The 19,937-nt window shown below is 36.7% G+C and overlaps 1 protein-coding gene across 2 annotated transcripts in view; it reads right to left on the bottom strand.

Moving 5' to 3' along the window:
* LOC127414922 (sodium-dependent phosphate transporter 2-like) overlaps positions 1-17,705 on the bottom strand; it is a 57,717-nt gene extending 40,012 nt beyond the window's left edge. Inside the window, exons 1-2 of one of the 2 annotated variants that reach the window (XM_051653323.1) lie at positions 17,459-17,700; positions 17,175-17,368 (exon numbers count right to left, since the gene is read on the bottom strand). The gene's annotated coding sequence lies outside the window, so the exon portion shown is untranslated. Of the gene's footprint in view, positions 1-17,174 lie in introns of both variants that reach the window. The other variant, XM_051653322.1, reaches the window with a different exon arrangement.
* Positions 17,706-19,937: the final 2,232 nt, after the last annotated feature.

Consider the following 19,937-nt stretch of genomic DNA (forward strand, 5'->3'; position numbering starts at 1 on the left):
TTTTAATATCCTATATATATATTTTGAATGTGTTGAAACTTGACACTGGGCGACGTACCCTAAAAACTGCACCGTTAGATCGGTGTCATGCAGAAGAGCCGCTTAAATGTACGTTTTTTTCTCTCTCGTAAATGTAAACGAGTGTAAATGCCAACAACATCATATATGTTGAACGGACTGATGCCTGTCAACCAAAACATGAGCTCATTGATGTAATTAAATGAGTCTGCTTTTTTATTCCATCAGTTACTCCTGGTCGAAGGCTGCCGTATATATTTAGGGTGTAGGGTTACGTTCTACCTAAGTTTGATGGTGCATTGGTCAAATATTTAGTAGAGCATAAATTGTGACTTAGTGCCCATTTACGCCACAACTAGGCTAAGTTGTAACGTACGTATAGCTGGTGCAACCGGCCCCTGATATTTATTTAGCTATTTATTTTATTTGAATTTATTCTTTATTTAAATGGTGGACTACTGACTGAAACTAAACATACAGTACTGATTTTTATTTTATTTATTCTTTATTTAAATGGTCAGCAATTGACTGATACTAAACATACAGTACTGATTTTTATTTTATGTATTTATTCTTTAAGTGGTCAGCAATTGACTGATACTAAACATACAGTACTGATTTTTATTTTATTTATTTATTCTTTAAGTGGTCAGCAATTGACTTATACTAACAGTACTGATGTTTATTAACCTATTTATTGTATTTGTATTTATTCTTTATTTTCTCAGTGTTCATTTCTAGAATTTGTTGACAATGATAATAATAATGTCAAATGTTCTTTGATAAAAATATCTGTTTAAGAAAGCAGCCTTCTGAATACCTTTGCATAGTCATATCGGTGCAAAATCAGTGAAAAATCCACATATAAAATGGTCTGTTTTCATTCCAGCTCAAAAATTTGCTATATCGGTCACCATATCGGTAATCTGTGAATTTTCCCTCTCTAAAATCTGTATAAAAAAATCCAATATCTGTCAGGCTCTATATATATATATATATATATATATATATATATATATATATATATATATATATATATATATATATATATACACACATACATACATACATACATACATACATACACACACACAAACACTAAAAGTTTGGAATAATGTACAGATTTTGCTCTTATGGAAAGAAATTGGTACTTTTATTCACCAAAGTGGCATTCAACTGATCACGATGTATAGTTAGGACATTAATAATGTGAAAAATGACTATTACAATTTTTGTTTTTACTTCTTAAACTACTTCAAAAAGTTCTCATAAAAAAATCCTCCAATGACAGCTTTGCAGATCCTTGGCATTCTAGCTGTCAGTTTGTCCAGATACTCAGGTGACATTTCACCCCACACTTCCTGTAGCACTTGTCATAGATGCGGCTGTCTTGTCGGGCACTTCTCACGCACCTTACAGTCTAGCTGATCCCACAAAACCTCAATGGGGTTAAGATCCATAACACTCTGTATGTGTTTCTTTGCCCACTCTAACCTCAGGGCAAAATAACTATTCCTGTTAATCAGCCACATTTTGGCCAATCACATTTAGGGACACTTAAAACGGCCAATAAAAAAAAATACAAAAGAAATGTAATTACCCAACAAAATAAAAGCAAACCAAAAAATAATGCATCACATTAACATTAAAGAATGAATCTATCTGACACTAGTATCCTGACACTAATCTCCTCTACAGAGAACCATAAAATTGCATCTGACTTCATAATCTCATTACAGTAATACACATTTTCTCTGTTTCTGTGCCTCTATTTCATTCTTCTCTTTTTTCTTTCAGTTTTTGGAACAATCAATGCTTTCAGCATGATGATATCACTATCATGTGCCCCCTCCTTCACAGTCCACCTCTCCGAACAAAAAAACAACAGTTCAAACATGAAGAGTGACTAACCCTCTCCAGCACATCACAGCCTACCCAACACCTCTGACACTTGAAGGACGTCTGTGGTCCCCCAGCTGACCGAACAACCCTCAGGTCACACATCTCTCCAGTCTAAAATAGCCAAACCTCCAGGAACAATCATTCATCCACTGCTGAGGCTGTAGCTATAGGTGATGGCTGCAGTTATTGTAACACACTCCCCAACAAGAGCTTTCAGAGGGGGATGACAGCCTGTCAGAAAGTGTCATAAGCAATTCTGGGACTCATCTCGCTCACATCTACACAGCCATGACTCACAGACTAAACGCACTACCAGCAGCACGTCATGCGCTGTTTCAACGTTTTTATTAACTCGTCCTGTGGCACCAAGATACTGAAAACAAGTCTGTGTGGTCTCAGGCATCATGGGAGATAATATATGGGTGGTTGTGAATATAAATCCACAAACACAAACAAACAGAGCACAAAGGATGCTATTTAACTTCTCTGACTACTTTTATGTAGCAGTGTAGGAAGATACCACACAAAAACCACACAATAAATTGCATTGTAGGCATTGTGTTTACAAGTTTTACAGTCTCCACTGTCTGTCTGTTTAGAACTTCTCAAGATGAGATTACAAATGAGTAGCCTGTTTGATTTTTCTTAGAAAGTAGGTGGTATGACCAAAATCACGGTAACATGTCTCTATATTCTGTCATCTATATCGCAATAAAACACTCACTGAGCACTTTTTTAGGAAAACCTGTACAACTATGTATTAATGCGATTATCTAATCAGCCAATCGTGTGGCAGCAGTGCAGTGCATAATATCAATCAGATACGGGTCAGGAGCTTCAGTTAATGTTCACATCAACCATCAGAATAGGAAAAAAATGTGATTTCAGTGATTTGGACCATAGCATGATTATTGGTGCCAGATGGGCTGGTTTGAGTATTTCTGTAACTGCTGATCTCCTGGATTTTCATGCACAACAGTCTCTAGAGTTTACTCAGAAGAGTGCTAAAAACAAAAAACATCCAGTGAGCGGCAGTTCTGTGGACAGAAATGCCTTGTTGATGAGAGAGAACACATTGAACCTTGAGGCGGATTGGCTACATCAGCAGAAGACCACATCGGGCATTTTATTAGGATCATAGTGTTCCTAATAATGTGCCCAGTGAGTGTATATCACAATACTGCTATTTTTCTTGTAAATTAAATGAAAAAAGGGGTTATATATCAATATCAAATAACCATATAATGCCTTTTTTAGGGTAATCCAGTGAAAATACTTTGCAATTGCATTTGAATACGGATGTTTCACAATTAACCGCAATTAAAAATGTCACGGTTAATTTAACTGTAAGAATTTAGAATCTACAGTGAAAAAAATTGTGACATGCTTCATTTACATGTGGCAAAATATTATACAGCTCTGGAAAAAATTAAAAGACCACTGCAAAATGATCAGTTTCTCTGGATTTACTATTTATAGGTATGTGTTTGAGTAAAATGAACATTTTTGTTTTATTCTATAAACTACTGACAACATTCCTCCCAAAACCCAAATAAAAATATTGTCATTTAGAGCATTTATTTGCAGAAATATAACAAAAAAAGATGCAGTGTATTCAGACCTCTAATAATGCAAAGAAAACTAGTTCATATACAATTTTAAACAACACAATACTAATGTAGAGTTCAGAAATCAATATTTGGTGGAGTAACCCTGATTTTCAATCACAGCTTTCATGTGTCTTGCATGCTCTCCACCAGTCTTTCACATTGCTGTTGGGTGACATTATTCCACTCCTGGCGCAAAAAATTCAAGCAGCTCGGCTTTGTTTGACGGCTTGTGACCATCCATCTTCCTCTTGATCACATTCCAGATGTTTTCAATGGGGTTCAGGTATGGAGATTGGGCTGGCCATGACAGGCTTTATATACAATATATAAATATTTAAAATAAGAGAGTTTTTTGGTGTAAACCTAAATGTGAAAATCTCTTGTGCCTGGCTGGTTAGTGCAGTGGACAGTGTCCACGTGATGCTTGGCCAGGTATCACGGACTTAACTTGTACTTTCATTCCACGTGAAACTGGGGCTACACACAAACGTCAAAATATAACAGAGGAATTCAAACTACCATACTCACGCTGACAGTACACTGTGATTTTGCGTGTAGTTACAATCAGCGTGGCAAACTTCGAGAAGTTGTGTTTCAATTTATCCTCTTTATTTAAAGCATTGCTTGTGTACAAATTCACCATATTCAACAATACATTTTAATTTGAGTCATTATAGGACTTTAAATCGCCTACTGTAAGCAATGTTCCCATTAATATGCATAGTCCACAGGTTTATTTGTGAGGTGTTGTGGACTAGGGTTGCGCAGTTTACTGGTACTAACGAAGTATCGCAACACCAAAAAACTTAAAACGGTACAATATCATCTTGTTGCTAATTTCAGTATCATATTACAGTATGCTGTCATTAGCAAAATTATATGAGATGTGACAAATTTGAGATGAAATCAAAGACCATTTGAAAATAAAATAAAAAACCTCTGGATATGGCCAAGTGTGATCATTAAACAGCATAAGGATGTAATTTAATGAAATAATATACAGTCACATGCGCTGCACGCAACAGAATGAACAAGAGGTGCCACTCTGCTGATCATATGATTCACACACTCAGACACACGGGCGCACGCATGCGTGCTAGGGATGCACCGATACCACTTTTTCTCTTCCGATCCGATTCCGATATCGAAAATCTCAGTATCGGCCGATACCGATCCTGATCCGATACCAGTGTTGTTTTTTTGCATAATCAGTTTAGAATATCTTTACATTATTGTGTGGAACTAATTGGGTGTGCTCTTTAATATGTAAAAAAAACACACACTTCTAAATACACATTATTTCAATATAAATGTATAGCTTATTAAGAAAAACTTTATTGTTAACTAGTATACTGAATAATGTAGTAGCAAAATTAACAGTAATTCCAGTATGTCATCAGAAGTCAATTTTTTCAAAAAAAATTCAACTTGTATCTCTTTTTTGTTAAATTTAGTTGTAAGATATCAGCTAATTTTTCATTCACACAGTTATTTTTGGAACCCATTCAACTTAAATATTATTATCATTTGTAAACAAATGATAATAATAATAATAATAATATTATAATAGTAATATATCTCAATCGTGCACCTTTAACTTTTAAACCCTCACGCTTTTATTTTGACATTCTAAACTCTCCAGGAAGTCCTGTAAGTGTGTCTGTTTGTAGGCAAGTTCACAGTAGTTTAATTCATTTCTTATTCAAATTCTGGTTAAAAAAAAAAAAAAAAAAAAAAAAAAAGCACCTTCAGTGCCGTTCTAAATGCATATTATAAGTGAACCGAACTATTGAGCATCTACATCTGAGATGTTGTTCGTGAGTCAAATATTGCGCACCGCGTGAAGGTAAAAATAGCCGCAAGCGTGTGTAAATAGAGTAGCGCCATTCACTGATGTGCTGAAGTTGCGCGTGCATTTTATATATTTACTTGTTAAACACAGCCTTTTGTGATTCACAGAGCTACTGCACGTCTTCAAGTGGCTTTGAATAAAATGCACGAGTAATATAAACTACTTAAATTGTGTTTTTATGGTTCTTTTATGTCATTTTTTGAGCTTGACAGTAACGAACATGACTAACACACAGTATCGGATTTGGATCGGCATGTCGGTCCGATACCCGATCCGTCTAAAAACATCAGTATCGGAGACGATACCGATCCAGGTATCGGATCGGTGCATCCCTAATGCGTACACACTCACACAAACTCAACACACACTGCTGGTGCTTCATTTTCATGCAGTGTGTTTAGAGTATAAATGGGTGTTAACACTTAAATGAACTCCTCGGGTGCAGCTCGGAGATTTCAGCTCGAGAGTCCTGACGGGAGTATCCCAGCATTAATGGAAAGCTTGATATAACTAACTCAAAGATCTGTCAAAATAAAAGTCCTGCTAACATGATAGCTCCATTCAAATGGGTGCGTGAAAATGAAGACAGAAAAATATTAAGACTGTTTAAAAATTGAATATTCAAAAAGTAGCAATAATACTCATAATAACGATTATGCAGTTTTAATTATGCAGTTTTGCATTATTATTATTATTATCTGTAAGCAATATCACAAACGCAAGCAGCCTTGTGCCACAGGTAATCAGATTTTTTTTCCATTAATGTTTTCATTAATACTGTGAAGCTCTGTTGTGCAGTATTTTATTTTACCAAAAAAAAAAAAAAGACATTTTTTGTAAAAAAAAATATATATATATTTTATTAAAACTGTATGTATCAATTTGATCATAACATTTAATTAAAACATTTATCATGGAATCCAGAAACATTTAAACGGAAAACGCATAATTTGCATCTGTAAGACTTTATGCAATTATTTTAATCAAGTCATTTTCTGTGTAATTTCATAAAAAATTGGAGGTTTTTTATTTGTTGATTTAAGTATCGATTTAGTTCCAATACCGAGGTACTAGGGCTGGTATCATACCGAAGCCAAAATTTTGGTATCGGAGCAACCCTATTGTGGACAGATTAAAGTACAGTGTTTTAATGTATTTTTTATGGTGGGGTGTCTGACAGACAATGGAAAAAAACTTTTCTGAATATGTCTTTTGAATGCAGAGCGAGGATCGCCCTGCCACTCTAAGCACTCTGGTTACATTGAAGAAAAAACGGAGCGTCTCTTATTATATACCTCATTTTTACCACATTTGTTGTATTTATCAGTTTTCCTATTGTATGGCTTTGCTTAGCGTCCATATATCCCTAAAAAAAATGCTTCCACTAACACATTCAATTGTGATTTGATATGACTTTTTTTGCCTCAGTGATGTTGCATAAGAAAATGTGCAAATAATTGTAAAACCGGTAATCTAACCATACAAAACTCCCTAAATTTTAGTATTTTATTTTATTTGAGTACTTGAAACTTGATTGACACAAACCAAGTGAATGATAAGTCTGGCATCAATGCAAAACAGCTTCACAATATGTAACACCTGAGTTAAAAACAAAAGACTCGAAGAGTAAAAACAGCACAAAATTCAGCAATAAACAATGATAAATCTAATATTAGAGAAGGGTTAGGTTCGACTCCAAATTCTTATCTGAAGCCACATTCAAATACGTTGTAAAGTATAGCTGATATACATACAGTACATCTGTGAGCAAACATCAGTTTATAACATCTAGGCTATATTAATGTGTAAAGTTGCAACATTGCTTGGAAACTGTCAACAATGTTAACTTCACGTTGTGCCTACACCCCATTATAAAAACATCCTCCTCGTCTCGACTTGTTTGACACGTCCAACTCTGTACTTTCATATTACTCCATGTTTCTTCGCCACTCTTACATGTAAATAATGTAATGCAGTCCTGTCCAGTAGTCATGCAAACATATCTACCAGGGTATAAACGGTACAGCTAAATATATATAGTGTTTGTGTTGCTCATTGATTGATAATGTTACTTTCATGCTATGATGTTTGGATTAGGATACTGATACATTTTTTTACTAAGTAGTTAGTAATTTACTAGAATATGTTTTTGAAAGTAACCCTCCCATCTCTGGTCATTCACATACAGACTGTGTTTGTGTTGCACTCTTTGTTGTCTACAGATTGTTGTTTGTCTTGCACTCTTTGTTGTATTCCAAGTATATGTTTCTGTGATAATGAATAGCCCAAAACCCACAATGAAGTTCCACAATATTATACTTCCACTATATCACCTGCATAGACATTGATGGTTTCAGATGTCGGCTAATATCTCTTTTTGGACTGATAGCAGGGTGCTCACTTTCTAAGCAGTAGCTTGACCCTAGGGTGCTGGAAATAGTCGTAACACGTGAGGCCAAACAGAGAAGAGAGCAACCAGCTTGTCCACGTACATATTCTCTCATCAACTGTAATACATACAAAACACTTACAGGAATACGAACAAGAACAATCGTACACAGACACCCTCCTGTGTTAAAGTGTGACTCCTGCTCTAGTGCCAAGCAGTAATTTCATATTTTTAGATGGGCACTTTGCTGTGTGTGTGGTGTCAGCATGAGTAATGAGTGTTTTGGTGGATGGTTTATGGAAATTTTTCTTTTAGAGGCTCCCGTTCATGTTTTCCAGCTTGACACCTTTGGAAAGCTTAGGTGTTACACTGTTAAATGTCAATGCACCACCCAGCTCGCAGCAGGATAAATGTTCAAATAAGACCTGTAAATAGTTGGGAAAAGCCAACGAAGAGGCCTCGTGCTACTAATTTGCCAACTACTCTGTCATTAAAGAACTCATTAAACTACTTGACAGCACAATTTTTCCCCCTTGTGCTGAAGTAGTTCCTACTGATTCAGAAGTAGTGGTGGGACATATTGAAGGGTTGTGTGAATGTGTATATGCCCCTGCATACAAGATGACTCATTGCTATCTTTGGTCAGTTTTCCCAGAAGAGGAAGACTAAATGTGATTCTATCAGATTTTTGGAGCACATAAGCATATAGACAGAATCAAAGCTAACAGATAGATGAAAAGCCATAGAACTTACATTTTGATTTCATGGTGCTTTTAATTCCATAAAATTTCCTTTAGCTGCTTTTCTTCTTCCTTGACTTATTTCAGCTCCTTCTGGCTTGAGCTTTATTTCTTATGTATCATGCTTGCTTGTTTTCCTTTGAAAACTTCTGCAAGTCTGTTGGTTATTTTGGTGATATTTTGACATTGTGGAGTTGAGGGCGTGGTCGAGCTCCCGTCTGGGTAGGGAGAAAGCGGTAAGGACATCCATCTGAGATGAATTGTGACTAATTACCATCTCTATGTTCACAGTGAGAGTCGGGGGAGATAAAAAGACGGCCAGTTCACAGAGAGAGGAGAGAGACAGACAGACCAGAGTCTTCGTGTCTGTCCCTTGAGAGAGAATCTTGTGTTGTGTGAAGCTGAAAAGCGGACTGTTAATTTGAGTGAAGCTGAAAGGTGGACTGTTTATTTGAGTGACGCTGAAAAGCCGTCTTATGTTTTGAGTGAAGCTGTACAGTGATTGCTTGTTATTTGTGAATAAAACTGACTCACGTGAACTGTGGAAACAAGTTCCCGCTTCCTCCTTTATCTGCCCAACCCGAACCTTTGTTAAAGACATGTTTGGCAAAATTATGTTTTAACAGTCTTGTGGCAGCCTGCCTATAGCATCATCTTGTGCACTAGAGGCATGTGGCTCTCTGACATGTCCTTACACATTATCCTAACATGCCAGCAGAAAAAAGAATTACAAGCAAGTAGGGCTGCACAATTAATCGAAAACTACTAGTGATTACGATTACGGCTGCCACGATTATGTAATCGTGATGATTAAAGCCTTTCGTTTAAGTCTGCTCCTGTTGCATCAATGGTTTCTATTTATGTGTTTTTGCAGCAGTTGAGTATTCTAACCAATTACAGACATGTCCATTGAGCAATGAAACAGCAATAGCCAATCAGAGACACTTAAATTAGTCCTTCATCCTATCAGCTTTGTTGAGACCATTCGACAGTACTGAGCTCTTTTTGGAGAATCATTGAGCTCACAATGAACTGCAGGGCTCAAACAGTATAAACCTACAGTGAGGGACAGCTTTAGTCATTGTAATGGGAGAGTTCATCTCGTTGCTCGATTTCTACAATTTATAAAAACATTTATAACAGTTTCGTTTTGTCATGTTAACAAGTAGGCCAATGTGAATTTGATTTGTATAAAATAGCAATAAAGTAATTCAGCTTGACACTAATCACCATCATTATTACCGCATCTGCTCTAATCAGACCCATTTTCCCCTCAGCTGCTATTGGTAAACTTAATCACAAATTGCTGTGTTTAACAATCACTGAGGCCAAATATGATCTAACGATGATCTTACATGAACAAGATCACCACTGAAGATCTAATGGGATGAATGGGCAGCCTCTCCACCACAGCACTTAGGTAGTAACTAACATGGTCAAACTAAATGGGCTCTTAATAAATTTGAATATTCAATATGTCCTTTTATTTACTGTAAGTGGACCAATTATTTAAGCTGTAAAGACACATATTGCATGTCTGATGGACGTTTTTGATTGTATGCCACCTTTCTCAGGCTTTAGAGGTGTTTTAAATGTTTGAGTATGTGTATTTATCAACCTGTTACATGTCACACAGGCATTTTGAATCAAGTAAAAACTGGTTGTCAATACTTCAGAAAAAACATACATATATTTCTTCTATACCATAGATATCCCTTTAAAATAACTTTTATTAGGCCTAGCATTAACAAACATTATTACAATATTTATTGCTTAAAAGATGCTTTAAAAAACTGGAGCGCAGCTCAAATCCACCATTAAAATCTGCTACTCTGAAAAACCACACGAATGCCTACTTTGTGACATCACAGTAATTTAATCTTTTAAACAACATGAATAATCGCAATTACAATATCAAAGGCAACAGAGCTGTTTAGCTTGTAGTCCAAAAACCCAGAAAAGAATTTGCTATGGGTTCCCTCTGGATTTTACTATGGGTTTTTATAATGGGGTTTTTGAACTTATGAGAAAATAAGGTGAGTGGTAAACGATACGTGGACATTTTGTTCTATAACATAAATTACACACAGTCATACCTCAAACGTGAATTTTGAAACCGTACTGAATTACATACTTTTTTTTAAATGTACGGCGGCTTCAAAATTTACATTTGAGGTATGGCTATGTGTAATTTATGTTGCAGAACAAAACGTCCACGTATGGTCAAGTAATGTTTACCACAGGCCTTATTTTATTCATAAGTTCAAAACCCTATTATAAAAACCCATAGGAAAATCCAGAGGGAACCCATGGCGAATTAAGACTTCCGGTTTCACCTACAAATTAACGTCACAGCTGAACAGCTCTATAATCGACAATTCTGATAATAATCGTAATCGTACAGCCCTACAAGCAAGTCATCTTTGGTTACAGACCTAAAATTTTTCCAGTGTGGCAAAGTCAACTTTTTTTTTTATTTAAAATTGTGTGGAATCTTTAGATTAAGTGGATGACAGATTCAGTGATGATATACACAATAGACCTGTGACTATTTACTGATGGGTCAAATTTCTGTCCACAATCCTAGTGTGTGTGAGCAGTGTTACAATGTCATCCAGGACTGGTGCCATTTGCAGAGGAGTGTCAGCCTGACAGCCAGACAGCCACAAGCAGACATGTATTTCCACGTGACAAAAGCGAAAACAAACCCTCTAACCTAGTTTGATGTCAAGAAGGGAATGCAAAGGGTGTTTAACACAAAGTTCTGCTCTTCTTCCAGTTCCCTTAGGTAAACAACAGTTCAGATTGAGGCCCTGTGGATTCCACCACCAAATTTATTTGGGTGTGTAATTAGAGTTCAAATCTAAACAAGAGGCGACTAGGCATTTCATTTTACGCTGTTGTAAAAACAATCTAACTCTTAGTGCCACTTAACCTGGTTATAAATTGTCACTGCATTTCATTTAAAAACCTATTAAACTTGATGATAGCTAACTGGAGATAGAGACTTCATTTCGAGAAGCAAAATGTTAGTTCAGCCTGTTCTAGCACGCAAAAGTCACATTATCCTACTTTTTTGTTTGGAAACTATTTTAGAACTTGTTTTATACGGAGAAGTAATGCGGTCACCTCCTCTCCTCCTGGTTATGTCATTTCATTACAGTAAATGTTTTTTGAGGTGGGTCACAAAGGACGCAGTTTGTTTTAATCCCCCATTGGGTGTAATACAGCCACAACATTCTGTTACAAGCAGTACCATAACCTGTTCATACATCTCCATAAACACCGTCTTGTCCCTTTACAAAGAAGAATTACCCATTGTGTTTAAAAGAGCACCTCCCTGCAGTTCCTCAGATATATCAATGACTTATTGTTACTTTAGTGCTGCAATGGGCTTGGCAAATGGGCAACTTGCCTTCCTTTGAGAATGCCAACCGGAGAGCCAAATGTTGTCAGGGATACACACAAGGCTGTGTTGTATTTACAGCCATTCACAGCTCAGAGGGAGCGTATGGAAAGCATTGTGAGAACACCAACAGGGAGCATGGAAGATGGGTAATTCACTCCACATATTGAGGAAAACTCTGCCTCATCCTTAATTAAACGTATAACTCACTACTGTACAGTACCAACCTTGGAGTTTCCTTACCGCCCTTAGAAATAAAAAGAGTGGTATGGCAGAAAGCAAAACCTAGGTAAAAAAAAAATAACCTGGTCATTTATGAATGTTCATGTGTACAATTTGGCATAAAGAAAATAAAGCCTACATTTAGGAGCATTATGATTTTTTGCATTGTGATATTTTTTTAGGACACTCAAGCACATTTACTCCCCAATGCTCATTACCGTAACATTGTTATTATTAGTCAATATTATCTTAATTGCAATCTGGAGCCATGCTTTTCCACTAACCTGAGAGCCGAACGGTTACATAACGGCAAGGTAGCCTACAGTTTTAACTGCTGTTTTTTTGGGGGGTTTTTTTTTGAGGAAATATTTAAAGAGGCTCTATTATGCTTTTTGGTATTTTACCTTTCCTTTAGTTTGTAACATAGCTATTTGTGCATGTAAAAGGTCTGCAAAGTTACAAAGCACAAAGTCCAAGCAAAAGGAAGCTATACTCTCCCACAGACAACACAGCTCAAGAACTACAAGAAATGGCTGAATTGTAGTCCAGCCATTTCTTCCGTAAAGTATCTACGTCACTATGTTAAACATTTGTATAATGCCCGCCTAAGGGCTACTTTTGCCCGCCCACCAGGATGAGTTGGGTTAGTGTTGTCGCCATGTCGAGGAGACACTGTTTTCTTCACTGCGAAAGCAAAACCTCTTTGTTTGGACTTCCAAAGCCAGACAAATTGAAGAATCAGTGGTTAAAATTTATTTTAATTATTTAGCAGTACAACCACAACAAATGACGGATTTTCAAGATGGTTACTCCTGAAAGATGGGGCAGTTCCCACTTTGTTAGGACAATCTGGTGCTTCAGGATCACAACCTGTAAGTATGCTTGATTATTTGTGGATTTATCTGCTACTGAGAGTTCAAATGCGGAGTTTTGTGTTGTAGCTACGGTGTACACCCAGTGCACAGCTGTAGGCCTCTGCTAACCTGCTAGCTAATGTTATTGTGTTGAAATAGTTTTGCTAATCAGCTGCGGGCTCACTTTTACCTACAATTGTGTAGAATTATGCAGATTGTTTGTCATTCTTACTATCATGAATAGTGATCAAGAGTGGAGATGGATTTATTTTTATAAAATTATTTTTACTGCAATCCACACTAGTGCTCGGCTAACTTGCTATGTAACGTTATTGTTTTGGTAAGGGTTTACTATTCAGCTGTGGGCCGGCTTTTACCTAAAACTGTGTAACAAAATGGTCGATCTCAAGAGTCTTATGTAATTACATAATTACAAGCTGTAATGTTACGGCTGCTATCCACGGTAGTCCATGGCTAACTTGCTCACTAACTCTCTAATACCTCCGGTAATGTCCAACCAAGAGTAAGCCTCTGTTCTCCGTTCATAGCTCTGACGACAATAGTTCGGCTACACCCATTCCAGCAAAAGATTACTAAACTTAGATGCACTGTGTCTTTTACTTGAAGTAGGGCTGGGCGATATGGCCAAAAACATTATCACAACAAACATTTTCATATAAGTCAATATCGATAATTATCACGATAAATGTCAAATCATTATTTCTTTCAAGTTTAAAGGCAGACTTTTGCTCCTGAGTGAAAGTGAAGAAACCAGACTGTTAATTGTGGTTTTAAAATACTCTTTATTGTCAGAACGTGACAAACACTTGCCAAACAGCGGAACATTTCACAAATCTGAGGTAGAATATTCAAAACATTAATAATGATCAAATATTTTTTCTACATCAATATGAGTAAAATTAAGTAAAATCATTTTTCAGTCTTTTTTCCTCAACAAAATTAATATCTTAATAGAAAAATTAAGTACTGCAATGTGAATCTGAACAGACATATGAACTATCATATTAAATATTTAAATCAGCATATATTTCAGTTTCAAATATTGGTTCATCATACTTGTAATCACTAACCTTTAATCACAAAGGACTAATACAATAAAGAAAGTAATTGATTTGATTCTTTTAAAATTATTTTATTTTTATTATCATTATTACCATCTCCCTACACTCCGCATACAGCCGGGGAAGTGCAGTCAGTGAAAAATGTTTCCTCCCAGGTAGCTCGTATCTGGGGTCAAGGACTCGGATAAGTTTCTTGAATCCCTAATTGTCAACAGTGCTAATGGGAAGCACGTCTTTTGCAATGCAAAGTGCAACTGCATTTGTGATGTCTTCGTGTCTTTTTGTCGTAAGTCACGGTGCTGGAAAATAATGATACGATAGTTTGCTGCTGGGCAGTCGCACGGAGTACTGGCCTGGCGCTTGTAGATGGTCCACGTCCACTAACAACATTCGTTTTGGACTGTAATTTCTTACATTCAGTATATTCTAACGTGTGATATTGTTTTAAATGATGAAACAGGTTTGTGGTGTTGCCTGCCTTTGTTGGCACGTATCTTCGTCACAGTTTGCAGTGCACCCTGCTCTGTTTTTTTGTCAGATTGTAAATAGCCAAAATATCTCCAAACTACTGAAATTGAGTGACCTTTCTTGTCGACGATGTCTTCGTCCTTCGAGCTGGTCATGGGCACTGCATTTTCTTCAGTGTCGCTCATTTCTCTTATTCCACTCCAACTACAAGCCTGTCAGCCACTGTGTCAGTAAACAATACCTTGTTAGCTACCCGGTCTGCAACACGCATGCGCAGCATTATTTGCACATGCACATATCATGCGCAATGCATAAACATTATATCGAACATTTATCGAACTTTTGTTATAATTCTAGAGGAAAATTATATTGTGATAATTATTGTTATCGTTTTATCGCCCAGCCCTAACTTGAAGCTTTGTTAGGTTCACAATAATCAACAGTGTATGTGTAAGAAAGCTACAAAATTAAAACTGAGGGAGAGCAGCATCAAAAAATTTTCGCAATTTCTCCTCTTGGGTTCCACTGAAGGCATGAGGGATAGTAAATGTCCTTATAGACCTTTTTGGGTGAGCTAGCTCTTTTACTTAAGTTTTGTTAATAAATGGAATACATTTTGAATCAATTCCTGAGACCCAAAAATGGCCGAATTCATTTCAACCTGACCATTTCTTTTTTTAGCAAGTGCAAATCTCAGCAAACACCTATCTGATGTAAGCCCTGCTACATAAACACTAAGACGCTGTTGCTGTCTGATTCTATCACAATATGCACACACAACACTTGCTGCTGCACATGTTGCTCCATGTTAAAATACTGGATTTTATGTCAACTCTTCTATGTCATCTTTTCATGCATGTAAATGAAGTGAATCATGCTCATGCTTGCACAGAAAGTGTTTGATGCGTTTAACAAAAGATTCTAATAACTGAACTTTAGGTATTCAGAGAAAGGTCTATTATTCAGTGATATCATTTTGCCCATTCAAGTCTGTGGGAAAATGTGTGAACTCAAGAAGGTTAAGTGTGTTTGTGCATTGCCTATTTAGGCCTATAAAAGTGTGATTAACACGAAACCTGTCAAGAAAATATCCTGGTCCTATTTTACTCCAAACTCAAATGTTGCATATGGAAAATGAAGCCTATGAACATGATTTTTTAAAATCTAAATTGTAAAGTAAACAGCACAGCAGTATTCCCTTAGTACTGCCTTTCATTTACACGATTAAAATGTTTGATTTTTTTTTTTTTTTTTACTGTTACGGTAATGAGAACCATCACTGAAAACAATATTAAAAGTAAAACATCCAGAGACAGATGCAATGCAGTAATTAGAATTGGAGGGTAAAATGTGCGTAAGTGCCATGAAAATATGGTTACAATTATGCAAAACACATTGATGTTCCTAAATCTAGGTTTCATTTTCTTTATGCAAAATTTACACAATGGTCCTAATAAAGTGCCAGATGTGGTCTTCTGCTGGTGTAGCCCATTCGCCTCAAGGTTCGATGTGATGTGCATTCTGAGATGGTATTCTGCTCACTACAATTGTACAGAGTTATCTGAGTTACCGTAGCATTTCTGTCAGCTCGAACCAGTCTGGCCATTCTCAGTTGACCTCTCTCATCAACAAGGCATTTCCGTCCACAGAACTGCCACTCACTGAATGCTTTTTGTTTTTGGCACCATTCTGAGTAAACTCTAGAGACTGTTGTGCGTGAAAATCCCAGGAGATCAGCAGTTACAGAAATACTCAAACCAGCCCGTCTGGCACCATCAATCATGCCATGGTCGAAATTACTGAAATCACATTTTTCTCCATTCTGATGGTTGATGTGAACATTAACTGAAGCTCCTATCAGCATGACTTTATGTATTGTACTACTGCCACATGATTGGCTGACTGGAGCATAAAAGCCTTCCATTGCATGTAAATTGTATTTGAACTCAATTTGAATAAATAAATAATTCCTTGTCACAGAGTCCTATTGTCCTGATTCTTCTCTTACAATCTGCTCTTGATTAGAATATAGTATTAATAATAATACTATTGTAATAAACCACTTAAATTTAACATTTGTCAATACACAGGGATTAAGAGTCTATGCACAGTGATTTCACACATGCTTTCACCATCGTGGGTCGTGTAAAAAGAGTTTATAGTAAATATAAGCGTTTTACTTACAGTACTCACGTGTGTATAACCTCTCCCAAATCTCACTGCAGCCTGTCCATTACTGTCTGTCTCAACTACTTAAAGGATCTGACTCGTGTGACTTCTTCCAAACAAATAATTAGATATTAATTAAAGACAAATCCCCTAAAGCGCTGTCATAATCACTAAACGAACCTCCTGCTTATTGAAAAGCGGTTAATAACATCATATACCAATCTGATCCTGAGAAAAATCACGTTATCCCTCCTCAACATACAACCACTTTACACAATGTCCTCCTCGCGTCCCAAATGCCCCATCAGATGATGCACGCTCGAGTAGTAACACTAAACAGTGGGCCTTTTTTTCATACTTGAGCACATGGTGCTTACAGACAATATTTCCGATCGCGTGGATCTAATCAATAGACGAATTATCGACGACTTGACAGGAGTCAGTGGCACAGCTCTTACTCACCAAGATGAGAATCCAGTCCTCCGTGGAGACTTTACGTGCTTCAGGCGTTGAGTCAAAAAGTCCTCGTTTCTTTAAGCGAATATTCAGCGCTGAGATTCCTAAACGCTCATTCAGCTCCGGCGACCATGTTTGTCCTGACTGGCTGACTGTTGCTAGTGTTCATCCGGGCGCTTGAGTCATCAGGGGGGCAGGAGCTATGCGTGTACGGGAGGGAAACAAGGGAATAAACCATTAGAGACAAAGACAAACTCGTCGGCTCGATGTAATGTCCTGTCCGCATTCACCTCAAGTGTCAGTCAGATGGCAGTAGATGTGTAAATCGGCAGGCTTCTTTTGTGCTATTTCAGATGTGACCGTTATGGAATTGTGTTTTAAATGTATCCAGCTGGCAGCACAAGCTCATTGCTTTTCTAAAGAAGTCCTCCGTCGAGGTTTATCATTACATGACTGATTGTGTTTTCATCAGCGATTAAGCCCGATAATGATAGGTATGCTTGGGATTTCAAAATACTGTTTGGTTATTACTTTTATTGTGTACGTTTCAAAAAGTGAGCAGGTCGTTTTCATTATACGTAGTGTTACGTAACCGCGGTCGCGCGCTCTATCACCACATGCGCGCGACACGAGACACGTGCAGGAGATGAACACATACTAGGGCATCGAGATCATCCTCGAAATTGTTTAATATTACATTATTTTATAGCATCGGAACGTTTAGAACGGTGTTTCTTTAAAGCTTTCCCGTTCAAGGGACGGTGTATCAGTCCGAATGAAGAATTTCTTTAAAGGGTTAAGCGCCGCAATGTAAACGTATGTGATATTATTTACGATGTATACGTTTTTTAACGGTGTATAAAAAAATAAATAAAAAAAAACTGAATTAATCTTTGGAGCCGTGTGCACAAAGTCTAAAATAGCTAGTAAATGTAATTTAATTATTCTTGGTTTGAGTTTTATTTGGCAAAGTGTCCCAAATGCCAAAATGGGTAAACAGCGCCCTCTACTGTTTGATCATGATCATGCAAATATTGCTTTAGTGAAACTAGAACTCGTGAATGTTTGGGCAAATAAGGGGGGGTCATCACAGTGAAGCTTACAAATCTCTCCAGCAACATCTCTCTTGAGTCATAAAATAAACTGGTTACCATTCGGTTCAGGACATTTTTGAGTGGGCAGTGGCTGGCAGAGCCAAACAACTCTGAGACTTGTATAAATGCTGGGCATTCTTTAGTAAACACTGCAATACGTTTTGTTTACTTGTTTCAATTAGCACTGAGTATCCTGGCAATAAATAGAAATTTGGAGTGGATAATAGACACGTTCTGTATATTGCTGTGAATAACCTACTGGAGTAAGTGGGACCTATAGGCGTGTTTCATGTCATAAAAGTTCACTAGAGACAGGGCTCGCTGAGAGCAAGAAAACGACAGTCAGTATGACTGAAACTGTGGGAGACTGTAATGATCAAAAGTTGTGATAGCAAAATGTCAAACGGATAGAGGTGACAGTGCACATTTAAGGTAAATGAAGTTACAAAAGCTGTTAGTCAAACAGGCCTCCTTTTTATTTCAGTCCTGCTACCATGGTTAAAGTGAGTGTGTGTATTATTACTGATATAATATCAATGTGAGCAAGTTTTAGTTACATTAAAGGAATGTTCCAGGTTCAGTACAAGTTCAGCTCAATTGACAGCATTTGTGGCATAATGTTGATTACCACAAAAATAATTTTGACTCGTCTCTCCTTTAAAGAAAGAAAAACATTTAAGTTACAATAAGGCACTTACAATGGAGGTGAATGGGGCCAATTTTTGGAGGGTTTAAAGGCAGAAATGTGAAGCTTATAATTTTATAAAAGCACTTACATTAATTCTTCTGTTAAAACTCATGTATTATGTGAGCTGTAAATTAGTTTAAATCAGCGTTTTTATGGTAATTTTAGGGTTTACATGGTTAGGTCGTCATTGCAACAAAGTTTTTAAATTGAATATAACTTTACACAGAAAAGGTTAGCAAGCAATTGTTTCACAGTAAAATCATGTTAACACACATTGTTTATGTCTTGTGGCTATACTTTTGAAACAGTGAGTATTTTAACTGTTTACAAATTGGCCCCATTCACTTCCATTGTAAGTGCCTCACTGGAACCTCGATTTTAGTTTTTTTATTTTAAGAAAAGGAGGGACAATTAAACTAAATTTTTATGGTTATCAGAATTATGCCACAAATGCTGTCGATTAAGCATTTGTGGTTTTTGATTAAGTGGTTCAATACAAGTTAGTACTGAACCACAAAAAAACATCTGGAATGGCTGTATCTTATAATAAAATGACTATATGATACACAATACACCATCATGTATTTTTGCAAAAACATTAAAGTAATCTCATCTGTTTTCTCACTGTGGCACGTCCACACCAGTCACAAATACATGGTTGACAGACTGTTCAATCCAGTACACGACAATGTCACTAAGATAAATAGCATCTGTTGAACGGAGGCAAAAGCAAATCAGCTGTGGCACATTTATATTTAATTATGTTTAATCTCACCATAAGGTCAGTTATGATACACTGCCTGGACAAAAAAAAAAAAAAAAAAAAAAAAGTTGCCATTTGGATTTAAATAATGGTTATGATCTGGGGTTGCTTCAATTGGTCAGGTCTAGGCTCAGCAGTGTTATGCAGCAATTAGAACAAATGAAGACTTATTTAGTGACAGTCCTTGCTAAAATGCAACATTTCTATTTAGGCTTTATTGATAT

This window comes from Myxocyprinus asiaticus, chromosome 24 (genome assembly GCF_019703515.2).
Source record: "Myxocyprinus asiaticus isolate MX2 ecotype Aquarium Trade chromosome 24, UBuf_Myxa_2, whole genome shotgun sequence".
NCBI classification, from domain to species: Eukaryota; Metazoa; Chordata; class Actinopteri; order Cypriniformes; family Catostomidae; genus Myxocyprinus; species Myxocyprinus asiaticus.